At 49.7% G+C, this 19,255-nt stretch overlaps 1 protein-coding gene across 3 annotated transcripts in view; it reads left to right on the top strand.

The window, feature by feature from the left end:
- LOC147736850 (uncharacterized) overlaps positions 1-19,255 on the top strand; it is an 86,750-nt gene that overhangs the window by 38,456 nt on the left and 29,039 nt on the right. For 2 of the 3 annotated variants that reach the window (XM_086953529.1, XM_086953528.1), the window contains exon 3: positions 18,498-18,551. The exons of the other annotated variant lie outside the window; for it this stretch is intronic. The gene's annotated coding sequence lies outside the window, so the exon portion shown is untranslated. The remainder of the gene's footprint in view (positions 1-18,497; positions 18,552-19,255) is intronic. 3 annotated transcript variants of the gene reach the window in all.

The raw sequence follows: 19,255 nt of genomic DNA on the forward strand, positions 1-19,255 counted from the left end.
TGAGACCCAGCAAAGGCAAATCGGGCTAACAGTCCCTCTAATTTTGCCAAGTTTCGTGCAAATCCATTCAGCCGTTACTTTGCGACCCGGTTCGCGAACCGAGAAGCGCCTCTACCGTGAAAAATCAAATTTTTTTTATTTTCCCCACGGGACCCTTTAATAACCCCAACATCATTCCTAGGGGATCAAAAGGGGTCTACCTTGCCCCCTTTCATTAAATTCCCCCTTCGTTTTTCACCTCTTCTTGTCTCTCGATCCTACCGAGAGACAAGATGGCGGCCGCACCGGACTGTTTAGAATGTTGACAGACACCGGAGAGCCAATCAGCATCGCTTCGCAAAGCTCCGTGACGCGAAAAGTACGCGATCTGGAGCGCTATCTGGGACGCTGTCACAGATATATAAATTTTTAAAACGTTAATATCTCAAAATCCACTGGAGCACATATATTGAGACCCAGCAAAGGCACATCGGGCTAACAGTCCCTACAATTTTGCCAAGTTTCGTGCAAATCCATTCAGCCGTTCGAGCTAAAAGTGAGGCCAAACGCCCTATGGAAATTAACATGGGAAAACGCGTTTTGGGACCCCCCTTTTTTCTCGGCCCCCCCCTTGACGAAACCCCCCCAAATTTTCAAGGGCTGCTCAGAAGTTAGAAGTTTGGCAGCTACAAGTTTAATTTTTAGTGAAGCCCCACCACTGCATCTGGACTGTGAAGCACAGTGTATTCTGGGACTGGTAGTCCCCAAAACTAACGTTATGCTGAATCAATCCGGAGAAGGTGAGCCCGCCACCACTTGGAGGAGGAGCTTAAAAGGAATCCCTGGGTGGGTTAACGCTGCTAACGGACTAGGCATCTGAAGAAGGCATGAGCTGAAACCGTTGGTGCCAATGTCCTTTTAATAAACAAATAGTTACCTGCCAAACTTCGCTGTTGTCTCTAGTCTTCTTCGCCACGGAGGGGTAAAGTCTTCTGAAGAGTGGAGAGATTGACTATATATATATATATATATATATATATATATATATATATATATATATATATATATATATATATACATATATATATATATATATATATATTTCACTAAAAAAACATAGGTTTTAGGCATGTTATAGTTCGAAATTAGAATTTAAAAAAAACTTTGAAATTCACTGAAAAAACCATAGGGTTCAGGGGCGTTATAGTTAGTTGGACATTTCACTCGTACAACACCAGTGAAATTCCCTCGTTATAGGTTTTTCAGCTAGCTATAGCTCGCGCCCCCACAATGCACTGCTGAGGACGTCACATATTACATCAATCATGACATGGTCAGTGACATCACTGATGACATTACTGATGTCATCTCAAATGACATCACTGATGACATCATCCATGTGATAATTTCATGCATCTTCTCACACCCTAATATAACTTTTGATACACTCACTCTAACATATAGTTCCTTTATATACTCCAACACTCACATTTACTGCCTTTCACATATGTAGTTACTCACACATGTACCACTGAGATATACATTCACTCACTAACACACCCATACACTCACTCCCCACCCACCCATACAGTCCATCACAGATGCGCTCTTGACACCATGCACCCAGTGAATCACCCACTCGCACATCTATGCACAGTCACACACACCCCCCACACAAACACTCAGGCACCCATACAGATACTCGGACAACCAATCAATAACTCATATAGACACTCATGTAGCTATTCACAAACCCATGCAGCTGCTTACACACCAACAGACAGACAGACGGATACAGACATTCACACAGTTTAGTCACTAACCCATGCATTCAGTAAGATACGTTTAATCACTCACTTATAGAGTCAGTCACGCACCTACTAAATCATCCATTCAGACACTCATATACCCATTCATTCTTCAATACGCCTTTCCCTATATATATTTATTAAACATATTTAAACTTTACGGAAACACACAGTCGCTGGATGATGTCATCAGTGATGTCAATGACCATGTCATGAGTGATGTAATATGTGACGTCATCAGTAGTGCATTGAGGGGGTGCGAGTTACAGGTAGCTGAACTAACTATAACGGAGGAATTTCTATGGTTTTATACCAGTGAAATATCCAACTAACTATAACGCCCCTGAAACCTATGTTTTTTTCTGTGAATTTCTATGGTTTTTTAAATGCTAATTTCTAACTATAACGTGCCTGAAACCTTTGTTTTTTTTCAGTGAATATATATATATATATATATATATATATATATATATATATATATATATGATCAAGGCGTGTCTGGCGGCCGAAACGAGTCATTTGGACTCTTGATGCTTGAATAAATCATCATTTAACTTTCTAACTTTGCCTTTGGAGTCTGTTTCCTGGTGTTGCGCCTTTCTTTAAATGGTGGTACCCCTGGGATCTTGCTGTGGAATATATATATATATTCCTCAGACCCAGCCGAGCTCCAGTTCTCAGCCCAGCAGTCCAGATACACCACAGCACAAATGGAATCCAAAGCGTGATTTGTTCAAGTAGAGGTAATTTTTATTTTTTACAACACCATTTTGTGCAAACAAGGAGGATGGTCATATATATATATATATATATATATATATATATTCGTCACATGGTCTGCTACAGACTCCAGCACGCTCGGGGATGCTATCATACATGTTTATTTGAGGCTACAAATCTGGTAGGTAACGCGTTTCAACAGCCTCCTTCTGTCGTTTTCAAACCATATATTCACTAAAAAAAACAAAGGTTACAGGGACATTATAGTTAGCCGCATCGCTGCGGCGGCTTTTCCCGCTGTGTGCGGCAAATTTAAAAAAGCTGCGTTACATGACGAGCTCAGCTCGTCATCAGCACACGACCACCGTAGCTGATGACGAGCTGAGCTCGTCATCAGCAGCGATGAGGTTAGGATGCGGATGTGGCCCAACAGCTAGAGCGGCCGACCTCGAAGCTGGGGAACCGGGTTCAAGTCTCATCAAGGGCACTCAACATCCTATGATTCTGGGCAAATCACTTAATCCTTCTGTGCATAACAAAATGAATGTGTCCATCTATAATGCAACTGGCGCTCATGTAAAGTGCTCTGATGCCTTCGGGTCGAATTCACGCTATAGAAAACTCCCTCCCAAAAATAGCATTAAAAATATAGAAATTCACTGAAATAAACAAAGGTTACAGGGACATTAAAGTTAGGAAATTGCCAAATGACTATAACTTGTGCTCCAAGGTAACCATAACTCTCGTCCCAGTTTTCTAATCAATCATTTTACAACAAATGTTGCACTGATATTATTAATAATGCCATAGATGATGTCATGAGTGATGTAATATGTGCGGTAATTAGCAGTGCATGGCGAGTATTCACCTTAAATACTAATAATGTGCAGAATAAGGAACACTCCTTGCCATATTTGCAGTAACTGGGAGTGTTGGTTTCACAGTGATTCACAGAACATGAATCCGATGGCACAGAGTGGGGTGTCGTAGACAATGGTCCCAGCCTAACTGGCCTCTGTGTCGAACATGCAGAATCAAAGGCACTTAAATTGAAACATTCCTTAATTCCCAAGACCCCACAGTCTAATGCAATATAGAATGCCGAATTCTCAACAAATTTAAGATTTTAAAAAATTCCTTCAGTAATTAATAATGATTTTGCACAATTTACACCTACACTGGGAGTTCCTATTGGACAGAATCAGACACAGTGACGGAGCCCGAGAATCGGGAGAAGAATTGCATACTTGGTGCAGTCCTAGAGGTGAAACCAGAGTGACCCTTTGGTGGAAGGAGAAGTAAATGGCCATCCAGCATCACTTTTAATCTGTGAAGGTGCTGCCCATTCCACAGTCAGACTTCTGGAAGCTCCCAACTTACTCCTCTTGGGAAAAGAAGTACAAGTTGTAGGCACTTTGATGACCAACTAATTAATAAGCTGTCAGCAAGTGTTCCTGTACAAATTGTGTCCATAATGAATGGCCACAAATTTAAACTTAGTGAGACCAGCTCAGTGTTTTTAGAGCGTTACCTTCTTTGTAAAATGATTTGTATAATTTACTGTACACCGGATGTTGTTGTCATTCAGACCCAAAATGAAGACTTTATATTACATTCACAAGACTCAAGAGTTCATTTGTAATCAGTCTTCACAAGAGAGGATTTACCTCCTGATTTAAATTGCACAGAAAATTAAGAGCCCTGGAATTTTACAGGAAAAGAAACTGGATTGATTGACAGTGCAGAACCAGTACAACCACGGTGAAACAGACTGCAGTGTATCCGCACACTCATCAGTGCAACCACGGTGAAACAGACTGCAGGGTATCCACACACTCCTCGGTGCAATCTTACAAGAGCAGTAGAGGAGGGAATTGTACCTGTCATTGATAAAATGATTGAGCAGGGCATTCTAAAAGGAGTGCTAGGGAGTCAATGCAATCATGGGAATTAAAAAAAAACAAGTGGGAAATTGAGGATAATACAGCACCTGAGAAAAAGTATTATTATTATTTTCCCAAGTTGATGTATTGTAGAACATGCAATATCCATTGTCATCCCCTTGCTTTTAGTCACAATTGATTATTCATTTTGTAGGTGTGTTTTGTAAAATTGCATTTGCAATAATGTTAAAACTTATCAAATGTACTGTTTTTGGGATATTTGCTGACATTTTTCTGTACCCTTTTCCAAGAGGCAGACTTCATGGCAGACCTCTTACAGATTTTTTATGGTGGTGGGCGAAACTCACGGAGTTCTACTCCACGGAATTCCAGTGACATTTACAAAAACTCTGCAAGATTCTGCAGTGTTCCACCCAACCACCCTGACTACAACACAGTACCACACAAGAAACAAAGAGTTCTTGCCTCCTACCCCGACTCCTGGGCTTTTGGCTTTACACAAAGGGCCAATGAGCAAGTGCAGTCCACTTGCCATGGTCTGTTACCTGACAGGCCTGAAGGTGCAAGGACACCACGCTGCAGACCAGCACATAGACACAATAAAGATAAGGCTGAAATAAAATGCTGCCTGGATCAGAGGGGAAAACTTGCCTTTCCCTGTATAATAAATCCTACTCCTAGCAGGTGAGATTTTCGATGGGAATCGAAGAGCTGCTAGGAAACAACATGACAAAAATGAGGCCTTGCTAGTTTTGGCATGTGGTCCTGCGAGTTGTGACACCTGATACTAATGCCTGTGAGCTCTGCCTTTTTCGAACATCTCAACTCCTTCTTAGGCAGTGAGGCTTTGGCGTTAGGGAACAACCCATGTCCTACCTGATAACCACATGACAGAAGAAAGCACCCAAAAGCTGGACCCCTGATGTCAGTGCGAGTGGTGCAATCCTGGCGCCTCACACCCATCCTACCAAGAAGTGTTGAGAATAAGGGTACGTTAGAGGGCCTATTCTTATCTGTATGAGTACACTCTTTGGTAAATCCAACTCTGCGCCCAAAGACTTTACGAAGTATGCACACTTCGCCTACCCACAATAAGCGCCTCAGCATTCTAAGTAGAAAGCGCTGGGGCCCCATGTGCTAAGGGCACATCTTATGATCTTTTAATCTTTCAATCCTGCCCCCAACCCTTTCCATTCAGGGGCTAAGGCAACGCAAGACATTGTCAACATAGGGAGTGTAGCCTGTCTCCTTGCAGGAAGGATCGCTATGAAACCCTTTAACGTTTAAAAAAAATATCCTTTAGAAACTTCAGAAAACTTACATTGTGACTCCAACGTTTTCTGATGGCTCCAAAGGGCAAGAAAGTTTAGTCCCTCTGCAAAAAACACATGCTGGTGCTAATGTGGGGGCTCCAGGATTCAGAAATCATTCTGTAACCGTGAGGCGGAGCTCAAATACCACTCTACATAGAATGAAACAGAAGCATGCATACCATCGACTCAACCTCACAATTTATACTACTAACACCCCTCACCTTTGCACAGACTGACCCTTAGGAACTGGAAGCAAAACCTCAAAGAGTAACATGAGGGTCAGGGAGATTTACGAACAAACCATCTTTTTCACGCTTCCTGGGCTAGAAATGTCAACAAACTGGGCCAATGCACTTTAGGGGCATTGGCAACAACAACCCCATGTGAGTCAATGAAAGTAAACCTCAATAAAAGGTCACCCCAAATAAGAATTCTCACCTCATGTTCACCAACCACTGTAAGCCTTACCCACACAAGAAGAAAGTGTCATCCCGCAAAAGATACTGTGTTCCGGACAGAATGGAGAAAGCACAATCTGTGACATGGAAACAAACTCTAGCTCTAAGCCCATAACAACCACAGCACTCCAGTGCCAGCACCCCATCACTTCTCTGTGGCTGTGCAGGATGTGTCTCTCTCTCCCTACCTCCATCTCCATAGAAGTCTTGGCTATTTCCCAAAAATGAGAGTAATGCCTTCCACTAACAATCAAGCCTGTCTCTGTTGAGTCCATCTGTTCAGGTTACAGCGCCAGGATACCCATAGGGTGACAGTATGCGCTATATAAGAACGATAATACAATACAATGCAAGCCGAGCTCTCCAGAGATTGATGGGGGATAATTAGGACTCCCCCCTCCTCGCAGCAGGGAGATGACACAAGCAGCAGCACAGATCTTTCAGCAAAAATCACATCGAGCAGCGGGCAGCCTTAGTCCCAGCTTTCTGCCTGCACAGCGCCAGCTACACACCAAGTGAGGTAAAGAAGGGACCTGCCCATTAACCCTGGAGCTGCACAGTCCACTCAAGTGCCGGTTGCCCCATTCTCTGGCTTTGTAGGGATATTGCAAGGTGGGAAGGGTAGACTCAAGGGAGGAGGGAGGGGGTGAAACCTTCTTTGTCTGGGAACTCTGAGTCATGTGATCCTAAATGGACTTTCGGATTGGCTGGGATGGGCAGTGTTGGACAGGCCCCAGAAGGGGGCTCGCTCCCTCCCCGCATGACAGAGCCAGGACACCGACGCTCCAGAAGCCACCCTCAGAAGCCACCCGTAACCCGTCCCACACGGGACGCCTGCCCCCAAACATCTCCATATCACCGGCCTGGGCATCCACCAGCACCATTGCCCGGGCCCAGCCGCCATCTTGGACACTGCACCACGAGGCCGCGTGGCCTCAGCTCGACCCTAACCCTGGGCCTGGCCAGGCCCCGACATCCCGGCACCACCATCCACCCAGGAGGTGAACGGACCACTTGGCAGGTCAATGGGAGAGAGAAGTGTTGATGGCTCTCCCCCGCCAGGTGCCGATCGCCCCCAGCCTCCCCGGGCGCGGGCTCCACCCCCCTGCTGGGTGTCTGGACTCCCTCATCCCGGACCTCCCGATCTCCAAGTGCGAGGGCCCGGACATCAAAGGGCGCCAGACCTATAACTGGAGCAGCTCCAGAGCAGGAAGGCAGTTGTATCCTGGAGTCGAGACACCGTGAAGAACTCATCCTTGACGGACTGCTGGCGCTGCCGCAGCCCTGCCTTGTGAACTGTCGTCCTGCCTGCTGGCGCTGCCGCGGCCTTCTGCAACCTTCATCCTCGTCGGGACCTGCTGGCGCTGCCGCGGCCCGTTACCATCTACGACCGCTTCGGGACCTGCTGGCGCTGCCGTGGCCCGGTACCATCTACGATCTCCTCGGGACCTGCTGGCGCTGCCGCGGCCCGACCTCCTAGAACGCTGAGCTCGAGGATTGAGAGCTACCATCATTTCATCTACTGCCAACTGGTAACAAGACTGTCCCGCTACCCCCTTTTCCTTCCGAGAGACTAAGAACAGAGGGGACCCCTGAGTCCAGACCTCCTTGTACCATCCTACCGTACTTCAAGATTTGCTTATAAAGAACGTTAAACCTTATCTTTGTGTGGTGTCCATCTGTGGGGGGGAAGTTACTTGTCTGTACGATCGCTGGAGACGGCTCTCCCCGGAGACCTCTCCTCTTGTCCTCGGCCGACCCTCCAGGTCCTGTCTAACATTGGTGGCCAGCGGCGCGATCCGAATCAACGCATACCGTACAGAGAGTAACTCACCCCACGACTAAACCACAATGACGACCAGAGAGAGCCGATCCACAGAGAAATTCCAGATGGATAAATTGGAAGAGTACAGCCATCGAGAGTTAAAACAGTTTTGCATAGAACTAGGCATTGCTACTACCGGTCTGAGCACGAAAGACGACTTTAAGCACGCCATAGAATCTTGGGCGGAAACCGGGGCCATCAGACCCCGGGACCAAAACGTTGAAGCATTAGAGACCAACATCACTTCTCCCGAAGAACGGAGAGCGGGTCTCTCACAGGAAGAGATCCAAGAAAGAGAAAAAACCAGACTCCACGAATTAGAGTTGGCACGGCTCAAGTTGGACGGAGAGCTAAAACTAGCGGAACAAAAACTGAACGTAGAACACCTGCGGCTCAGAGAAGAGCGGGAAGAAAAGCAAAGACAAAGAGAACTCGAAGAAAAGAGACTGGCATACGAACACGAGCACAAGCTAGCTGAAATCGAACTACGAAAACAAAACAAAGAACTAGGGGTGCCCGAGCAACCGCGCACCCCGGGCGCTACGGAACAAAAAGTCCACATCCCCAAGGACGTCGTCCGAGAATATTATCGGAACGACGACATACAACAGTGGTTCAAGGCCTATGAGATCGCCATGACCTCCCACCGGATCGATCGAAGTGACTGGGGAGCCGGTCTGTGGGGGAGGTTCGTCAATGAAGGCCGCGATGCCCTGCTACAGCTCCCGGACCATCAGATGACGTCCTATGATCACATGAAGGCCGCCCTCCTCACTCGATATGGACTAACGCCCGAGATGTACCGCCAGAGGTTCCGCGACTGCACCCGGATCCCGGGTACAACTTGGGTGGAATATGTGAACTATTTTAGCAGAGCCTTCGAAGGGTGGATCAAGGGTAGCCGAGTCACCACCTACGAGCAACTCTTCAATCTCATTGTATGGGAGCACCTCTCCAACAACTGCTTCGTCGAGCTCAGGCAGCACCTCCTCGACAGTAAACTGACTGACCCTCGGCAGCTCGCCGCTGAGGCTGACCGTTGGGAGAGCACCCGCGTGGCCCGGAGTGGGCCAAACTAACAGAATCGAAACAACCAAGGTCATCATCGTCCCCGAGGAGGAGGAGGAGGCCAGGGCCGGGGCAAAGATGCCGCCCCAGCAGCTCCCGTCAACAACACCCCGCCCTCGGCTGGGCGGGGGAACCCCCCGATGCGCCCAGGGTTCCGAGCCAATGTCACGTGCCAGCGGGTCGGACACTATGCCAACGACCCGAACTGCCCCAAGAACCAGACTCCCGGGCCCCGCCAGGTCGCGGCCGCCGCCCTAGAAGAAGAGCAAACTTCCGAAGAGTATGAAGAATACGACCAGGAGCAGCCCGAGTGGGAACCTGCCACCATGGTCCTGGCTTGCCTAGGGGGAAGAGACATGGTCCCGCGGGTCCCCCTACCCGCAAACACCAGAAAATACAGCCAGTGGGTGAACATAAATGGACGCAAGGCCGAAGCCCTGCGTGACACAGGGGCCAGTGTGACGGCCGTCCGCTGTCACCTGGTGACCCCGGAACAAATCCTGCCAAACGTCCTTTGCCCTGTCCGATCAGCTGACAATTCTGAGAGCCTATGTCGGATGGCCTGTGTCCCCTTTGAATGGGGAGGAGTGTCCGGCATGCTAAAAGTGACTGTTCGCGATGATGCCCCCGTGGACTGCCTCCTGGGGAACGATCTCGAGAGTTCCCCGTGGGCAGCCGTTGAGAGAAGAGAGCACCTGGGGATGCTGGGCCTCCCAGAATGGGTGTGCGTAACAACCCGGTCCATGGCCGCCCGTGCCATCCCCAGACCCGAAGAGCCCGAATGGCCAGCACCTCCTCCCCGATCACTCCAGAGGAAGACGCCGGCCGCCCTGACCCCCCAGAACAAGCCCCGGAAGAGCCCGCTCAGCCTCAGGACCTTCCGGACCTGGCTCAGTGGCGTCAAGAGGGGGGGCCCACCCAAGAGCAATTTCGGCAGGAGCAAAAGACCTGTCCCTCCCTCGAGGGACTCCGACAGCAAGCCCTCGCCCAGAGCGCGGGAGACACCGCAGGGGCGCACTGGATCTACTGGGACAACGACCTATTGTACAGCGAGCAAAGAATTGCAGAATTGGGGGCCAGTCGGGTACTGGTGGTACCCCTCCGTATCAGAGACTTCCTTTTAAACTTGGCCCACGATGTCCCCCTGGCTGGGCACCTGGGGCAAGATAAAACCTACAACTGCCTGGTGACACACTTTTACTGGCCCAAGATGCGGAATGACGTTTCCAACCACTGCCGGGCCTGCCCCACCTGCCAGGCCAGCAGCAAGAGCGGCCGAAAACTCAAGGCCCCCCTGCAGCCATTCCCCGTTGTCACCACCCCGTTCGAACGAGTGGGAATAGACATTGTGGGGCCCCTGGACCCCCGAACAGCACAAGGGCACCGATTCATCCTGGTCCTGGTGGACCACGCCACCCGTTATCCCGAGGCCATCCCCCTTCGAACAGTGACAGCACCAGTAGTAGGCCGAGCCTTGATGGGGATCTTCTCGCGAGTGGGCTTCCCCCGGGAGGTCGTCAGTGACCGGAGCACGAACTTTATTTCAAAGTATATGAAATCCCTCTGGCAGCAGTGCGGGGTCACCTACCGTTTCACAACCCCCTATCACCTGCAAGGAAACGGACTGGTCGAGCGGTTCAACCGCACCCTCAAGGGAATGATTATGGGGCTGGAGGAGCCCCTACGCCGCCAGTGGGACGTGCTATTACCGTGCCTCCTCTTCGCCTACCGAGAAGTCCCCCAGAAGTCCCTCGGCTTCAGCCCTTTCGAGCTCCTGTACGGGCACCCTGTCCGAGGGCCCCTCAGCCTAGTGAAAGAAGAATGGGAGATGGCCCCCCTGAAAACCCCTCCGGATGTCTACAAGTACCTCCTGACTCTCCGCAACCAGACCAGGCGATTCAGAGAGATCGCTAAAGCCAACCTAGAGGCCAGTCAGGAGGACATGAAGAAATGGTACGATCAACATGCCTCCTCCATTGAGTTTGAACCTGGTCAGCAGGTGTGGGTGATGTCCCCCACCGAGCCTTGTGCCTTGCAAGATAAATGGACAGGACCCTTCAAGGTGGTCGAACGCAAAGGCCCTGTCACCTATCTCATCGACATGGAGTCCCCCCGAAACCCCCTCCGGGTCCTCCACGCCAACAGACTCAAACCACACTTTGTGCGCTCGGAGCTCAGCCTCCTGATGGCTACAGACAGTGGGGCGGAAGAAGACTCCGAGCCCCTCCCTGACCTGCTGAGGACCCGTGAGAGAGATGGTTCCGTGGATGGGGTCCGACTCTCCGATGCCCTGACCCCGGAGCAGCGCCAAGGCTGTCGGACCCTCCTGTTGCAATTTGCGGACCGGTTTTCCCTCACCCCCGGGGTCACCCCCTGGTGCCTTCACGACGTGGATACTGGGGACAGTCCCCCTATCCGACACCGGGCCTATCGAGTCCCGGACCGGGTGCGCGCCTGCATCCAAGAAGAGGTTACCAAAATGCTCGCACTCTGGGTCATCAAGCCCTCAGACAGCCCCTGGCGTTGACTATCGGGGTCTGAACGCTGTCACCCGAACCGACGCTCATCCTATCCCCCGAGCAGATGAATTGGTCGACCGCATGGGGGCTGCCCGCTACCTAAGCATCTTCGACCTGACAGCGAGCTACTGGCAGATCGGCCTCACCCCCAGGGCCCAAGAACGATCCGCTTTCTCCACCCCGGATGGGCACTACCAATTCACTGTGATGCCCTTCGGTATGAAAAACGCCCCAGCCACTTTTCAAAGACTTGTGAACCAGGTATTGGCAGGCCTCGAAGACTTCAGCGCCGCCTACCTGGACGATATCGCAGTATACAGCCGCCACTGGTCAGACCACCTCTGCCACCTCCGAGAGGTCCTACAGGCCCTTCAGTGAGCTGGCCTCACCATCAAGGCCAGCAAATGCCAAATCGGCCAAGGGTCCGTGAACTACCTGGGACACCAAGTAGGGAGCGGTCTGGTGGCCCCTCTCCAACTCAAGATCGCTGCCATCCAGTCCTGGCAGCCCCCCGTCACCCAAACCGAGGTACGAGCCTTCTTGGGGCTCACTGGGTACTACCGGAGGTTTGTGAAGGACTATGGCAGCATTGTGGGGACCCTCACGGAACTCACATCCAAAAAGCATCCCAAAACGGTCAACTGGACCCCAGACTGTCAAGCGGCCTTCGAGAAACTGAAGGCCGCCATGTGCACCGCCCCGGTGCTCCAGGCCCCCGACTACAGCCGTGAGTTTATAGTCCAGACCGATGCCTCGGACCATGGCATTGGGGCCGTCCTCTCGCAACTCAACTCCGAAGGGGTCGATCAGCCGGTGGCCTTCATCAGCCGACGCCTACTGGCCCGAGAACAGCGCTGGAGTACCATCGAGCGGGAGGCCTTCGCAGTGGTGTGGGCCCTCAAGAAGCTCCGGCCCTACCTCTTCGGTACCCACTTCCGGGTACAAACAGACCATCGCCCCCTGCAATGGTTAATGCAGATGCGGCGGGAGAATCCCAAACTGCTGCGATGGTCCATCTCCCTGCAAGGGATGGACTTCACTGTGGAGCATCGCCCTGGGCAAGATCACGCCAATGCGGATGGCCTGTCACGCTTTTTCCGCCTCGACGGAGAGAGTCCCCAAGAGGATGGGTGACTCTCCCCGCCTTCAGCTGGGGGGGACGCCTGTTGGACAGGCCCCAGAAGGGGGCTCGCTCCCTCCCCGCATGACAGAGCCAGGACACCGACGCTCCAGAAGCCACCCTCAGAAGCCACCCGTAACCCGTCCCACACGGGACGCCTGCCCCCGAACATCTCCATATCACCGGCCTGGGCATCCACCAGCACCATTGCCCGGGCCCAGCCGCCATCTTGGACACTGCACCACGAGGCCGCGTGGCCTCAGCTCGACCCTAACCCTGGGCCTGGCCAGGCCCCGACATCCCGGCACCACCATCCACCCAGGAGGTGAACGGACCACTTGGCAGGTCAATGGGAGAGAGAAGTGTTGATGGCTCTCCCCCGCCAGGTGCCGATCGCCCCCAGCCTCCCCGGGCGCTGGCTCCACCCCCCTGCTGGGTGTCTGGACTCCCTCATCCCGGACCTCCCGACCTCCAAGTGCGAGGGCCCGGACATCAAAGGGCGCCAGACCTATAACTGGGGCAGCTCCAGAGCAGGAAGGCAGTTGTATCCTGGAGTCGAGAGACACCGTGAAGAACTCATCCTTGACGGACTGCTGGCGCTGCCGCAGCCCTGCCTTGTGAACTGTCGTCCTGCCTGCTGGCGCTGCCGCGGCCTTCTGCAACCTTCATCCTCGTCGGGACCTGCTGGCGCTGCCGCGGCCCGTTACCATCTACGACCGCTTCGGGACCTGCTGGCGCTGCCGCGGCCCGGTACCATCTACGATCTCCTCGGGACCTGCTGGCGCTGCCGCGGCCCGACCTCCTAGAATGCCGAGCTCGAGGATTGAGAGCTACCATCATTTCATCTACTGCCAACTGGTAACAAGACTGTCCCGCTACCCCCTTTTCCTTCCGAGAGACTAAGAACAGAGGGGACCCCTGAGTCCAGACCTCCTTGTACCATCCTACCGTACTTCAAGATTTGCTTATAAAGAACGTTAAACCTTATCTTTGTGTGGTGTCCATCTGTGGGGGGGAAGTTACTTGTCTGTACGATCGCTGGAGACGGCTCTCCCCGGAGACCTCTCCTCTTGTCCTCGGCCGACCCTCCAGGTCCTGTCTAACAGGCAGCAAGAGGTAGGGGGCTCCCACACACTGCCCATCCCCTCTCAGTTGGAGGAGTAGCCTTTTCGCTTCTGGCCGAGGAGTTTACATCACTGTGCCCATCTGTCAATGAAAACTCCCACGCTGATAACGAACTAGAGTGGTTTTGAGAGGCACATGCACCTGAGCTGTGGGCCGAGGGGCCGTGCACTGCAATAAATGCAAAAAAAGTCCTATTCACAAAAATAGATATGGTGCAAGTATATTTCTCTGAAAGAGTAACCATGCTTATGACTACTGTAAGTATTTTAAATCTTTAATATGGCCTTACACCTCCAAAGGCCTCTAACCAGGGAGCTGTCCTTTAATGACCCTCCACATTATCCCTTTAGATAATTTATAAATAACAAGCATTTGCAATGCAATAGGTCTCGCAGTTGTTAGATTTTGAGCCATTGGCATTGTAATTGGCACTGCCTTTTATTTACGTTTTATAAACCAACACATAAATAAAAGGCATCGCCATGTACAATGGCAATGGCTCAAACTACAACAACTGCGAGACCCATTGCATTGCAAATCCTGTGTGTAGTTGTGTGTGTGTATGTGTGTGGTTGTGTGTGTGTTTGGTTGTGTGTGTGTGGTTGTGTTGTGAGTTACTGATTTACTGGGTGAGTAAAAATACCCCACGACCTGCCGAGTGTCAGCGTAAATCTGCTGACACCCCTTCCTCTGGTTACACGGCTGAGGAGGGGGCTTGACGGCTGACACCCTTTAATGACCGCAGGAGGGGAGAGGGAGACACAATTTGAATATCTCGTTTTATTGCTCCCCGGGGCCCTGGCAGCTGTCCTGTCGGCCCCAAAAGGCGATCATTATCGACAGGTTAATCAATACCCAGCAGCTAACACTACAGCACGCAATGGGGGGGGGGGGGGTCATTCTGGTGCAGAGGGGCAGCCGTGGGGCTAAAATCACACGCAGGACTGTACTTCTTACAAAAAACAATTATTTAATGCAGAACAATGAATTATCGCTGCAGCACACTGTCTTCTGTGCACTCCAGCCCATGGCAGAGCAAGTCATGCTATGGAGAGACGTGGGGCCTAATGCACTGCGTAATAACAATAGTAATAAGCGCAAAAAAAACAAAATACTTGCAGCTAGCTATATAATAAAACAGCAAAATAACATAATTATTATTGCTATAAATTACTATCAATTAGCTCCGAAGTGTAAAAATAAAAACTGTGTTCAGATGGTGCTACCGGGTGGCGCTGCAGCAGGCCACGGGTCACTGTTCGTTTGCACAACCCGTGTTATGGGAACCGCGCCTTTTAGGGGCCCCAAGAAGGGATCTAAGTGCACAAGACACCAGTGAGGTCCTTATTCAAATGTGCACAGGAAGCTGTACTTTCAGTGCCTTAAGTAACGTGTAAGAGGTTTGTGACACTTTGTAAAAATGTTCATGCTACCTGCCTACATGTCCACGTGCCACTGCCTTCAACCTTAACAAAACTAAGTGTTCCGATTTAGTCCTTACTGTCCTCTGGCTATGAGCACCAGACATATTACTAAAGGTCGTTTTTTGATCGACCTCGGAAGGATGAAAGGCGGAGTCGAATCCATGGAATTCGCAAACACCGACGTCTGCAGCATGTGTGGCAAACCACAGAGCACCTGCAGCCAGAAGACCACCCAAGACACTCACAGTGGTAGTGTCACGTGTGTGGGGGAAGGGGCATTAAATCATAAATGGTCCCAGGAAGCACAGCAGTGTCAGATGCACACTTTGCATCCACCGCAAAAACAAACACTCAGCGCTCCCCCCTTCCCAGCTACAAAGTCGTGTTTCCTCGGCGATGAGTCACCCTGGCTGTGAAATCCTCCAAAACCAGCCTATCGCCCAAGAATGTTCCACATTCCTCTCACAGGTCCTGGGCACAGCTGCTGGGGCGCGGCCCGCTAGCCATCTGTGACCCCCTCGGTCCAGCCCCAACGGCCCCTGCCCTGACACGACTCCCCTGAATGTGGTGGCCGATTTGCCCCTAACCCCCCCCGCCCCCCACCCCCCACACGTCTTGACTGTGGTCCCATAAGCTGGGTGTGGGAGCTCCGTGGCAGAGGATAGTTTCAGCAGGGCCGGTTTCATCTTTCATCTTCTTGAACATGATCAAAATTAAATCCACTGAGTTGGGTAATTACAGCAAAAACACAGCCCTCATTTTATCAGTTTCAGAACGGTGAAAAAGTGAATAGGCCATGCTTTATTTCCAGAGTTTGGACTTCAGTTCACACAGATGCATATACCTCTTGAATTTCAATTTCCCGGTCTCCCCAAAAGCACGCAGACTCAGAAGGGGTCCAGGCCAACACACCCCATTTATGACAGACCTGAGGCATGCTGGGATAGCGTGCTGTCAAGGGTCCGTGGTGCCTTCAGCCACTCCTGGCTTGATATCCAACAGTACTATCTATGCTCAGACTTTCAACCCGTCGTACAATGTTAAAAACAAACTACAAGTCCCAGAATGCAACCTGTCACTGGCTGAGAAACGAGGACTGCAGACCTTTTGCACACTCATCTGTCGTGCGTTTCCCTGTTGTATCCCTCCAGCACTCTGCACCCACTGTCGCAGGGCCATCTTCTCTGTCCTGCACCTCCTCTGCCGCCCCCCTTCCCCCCCAGACTTGCAGGCAGGTCAGCGCTTGTATGGTACACAGATACACATGATCGGTCCATTGACAGGTATGCGGCTAAGCACCCATGAATGGCTAAGCTGTATATTGGTTGTTTCATAATCAGTCATTTTTAGCCAAAGCAATAATTCCAAACATGCCGGTTTGGGAGAGGGGGCGGGGAGGCGTTGCCTTTCATACTTCACTGCACACTTTAAACTGCACTGCAAGTCACTTTAGAACCATGCATCCTTGTCCTGCAAAGCTGGGCGCAGACAGTTCTGAACAACCGCTGACGGTGCACATTATACATTTAAACATATAGAATTGCATACAGTAAATACATATTTGTCGCATGCACGTGCAGCCTGCTTTGGAGGAGAAAGGAGATCGCAAAACTGAAAGCGATCGGAAAAACAGGTCAAATACCGCTGCTTCCTGAAACAAGTGTCTACATCTACAGTGTTGAGAGCCGAATAACTAGGGAAATAATAAATGCAAAATTAAAACAAAACACTTACATTGTCCTCGCGCGCTCCGTGGACGGCCGCAGCCCCGGGTCTGCCTCGGCCGGTCCTGCAGTAAGGGGCACGGCGCATGCGTAAGCCCGAAACCTTCAATGGGGCACGGCGCATGCGCAAACAGCGGGAGGAATACCTAGCGTCTCAGCTTCCGAGGAGGACAGCGCGTTCGCGGGCGCGTGGCCGGCTCAAATCGCCTTGCGCGCGGCCAGGACTGTCCTCCTGGGAAGCTGAGCCGCTAACATAAGGTCTCTGGCGAGAGCGAGCTTCGCTCGCTTCTAGCCGAGACCTAAAAAGCGTCAACACATTGATGCCTTGTTTAAAAAAAAATTTCTAAGGCTACATATGAGTATAAATCCAACAAAGGAGGGCACCCGTTCTTGGATCAAACAGTGGCCGGATTCTAATTGTAGATTCTGTGGATGGCCTCAGGAAACTCTTGTACGTAGTTGATTAATCTTAGACCTTATTTTCTGATGAGTGGTGTGAGATCTGCACGTCGGGCATTAATCATGTCATTATCCGGTGAATCGGTTCCACTACTATGTCAACTGGTATAAAGGTTGAAAAAGGTTTAATATAGGGCAGATTCCCTCTAATTCTATGTCCCTGTAGCAATTAATTTTAACGGTTTTTAAATTTCATTAATTAAATATTTTTGCTACAATGGTATTAATTTGAAATGTAATAACAGCCGGTTTACCATCGCAGCCAACTGATGCACTTTTTGCGCATTAGCACTTTTGAAAGGATGGGAATTGAATGCTTATTGGTTGATAACATTCCTTTGTGATATTCATGGAAATAGTATGCAAAGCACTCCGTCACTTTAAAATGTATTTATGGCATTGTTTTTGTATTATGTGAAAAGAAGATCTCTTGTTTTAAATGTAAATGTGTTTAATTTTGGTGAATTAAGATGCTGTGTTTTATTTTGATGAATTAACATGTTGTGATTGAAATGATTTTAATTAATCAAGCAATAAAGACTATATATGCTCACATTAATGCCTTGTTGCCTGTTTCTTCTTTCTCTTTTCACTCTCTCTATCTCGGTTTATGTCTCTCCAACTTTAGTATTTGACTCCCTCCTTACACTATTCTTGTTGCTATCAGACTTCCGATGACAACCTGATGGAACATGTTGGGTGCCTAGTGCAGGTCAGGTTCCTTATCAGGTCAGGATGCACTGGGCTGTGAGCACTTGCCTCCTGTTCCTTTACAATTGGTGCATTTCTCTCCTCCTCTACACCACGTGATACTATCCTCCCTATGTCTGTTCTTTCTGCATCTCTTCTCTCTGGATCTGACTTCCACCTCTTTACGTCCTCCCATCATGACCTTTTCTGTCTTCTTTGCCACTTTAGGGGCCATGCTGGGTACTTGTGGTGAGAGTGGAAGATAGTCTATTTTTTCTCTCGTTCCTCTGTTTGTTTTGTGTTTTTTCTTTTCTTGCCCTTTTTGGTTTCCTTTAAGGTTGTGATGTTTTTCCTTTGTCAGGTGTTGCAGTGCCTGGGCCCTGTCGGAGGAGTGTGATGAGTTTCAGGCCACAAAGTAAGTCCTTATCACCCCCTCAATTTGAAATGGTGAATTCCACTGAGCTAACTGGACACAGCTCTGTCTATGGTGGCATTTGAAGCAGTGATTACAACAGGCCAATTCCCTTGTTCAATTAAATTGCCCTTTCATAGATCTCTGGAAAAAAATAATAAATGAACACTTCCAGTGTGCAGTGTTTCAATTTCAGTTTATTGTTTATTGTTATTAGTTAATAAAAACTGTCACAATACAAGTTTAGATACATATAAAAAAATTATAATCCATTTTCATTAAAACATTGATAAATATTGGTGCAACACAAAATAATATCATGGATTTGTTAAAATAGAACGTTATTAAAATGCATTCAATCCATAATTGTTGGGACACTTCACCAGATTATTAGTGTAGAGTATGCATCGGTAAGAAGAGACAGAAATTCGGTAGTTCTAGATATCGTCATCCTGCTATTGTTTTATCATCATATCGATGTCTTATAATCTTGCGTCTGTACAGGATCCTTGTGTTGTTGAATACTACTTACAATACTGTTTTACCACTTTATCATGAGATTGTAAAAACTTCAGAAGTTTACAATTTAGCTGGGGATCTGTGGAGTCCAGACTTCTCATAATGTACGAATCCCTCGCTCGTTAAATAAGCGCTTTAAAAGTACTCGACGTGCATTGTTCAGTTTGGGACATATACAGACCAAATGC

This window comes from Lissotriton vulgaris, chromosome 1_2, assembly GCF_964263255.1.
Source record: "Lissotriton vulgaris chromosome 1_2, aLisVul1.2, whole genome shotgun sequence".
NCBI lineage: Eukaryota > Metazoa > Chordata > Amphibia > Caudata > Salamandridae > Lissotriton > Lissotriton vulgaris.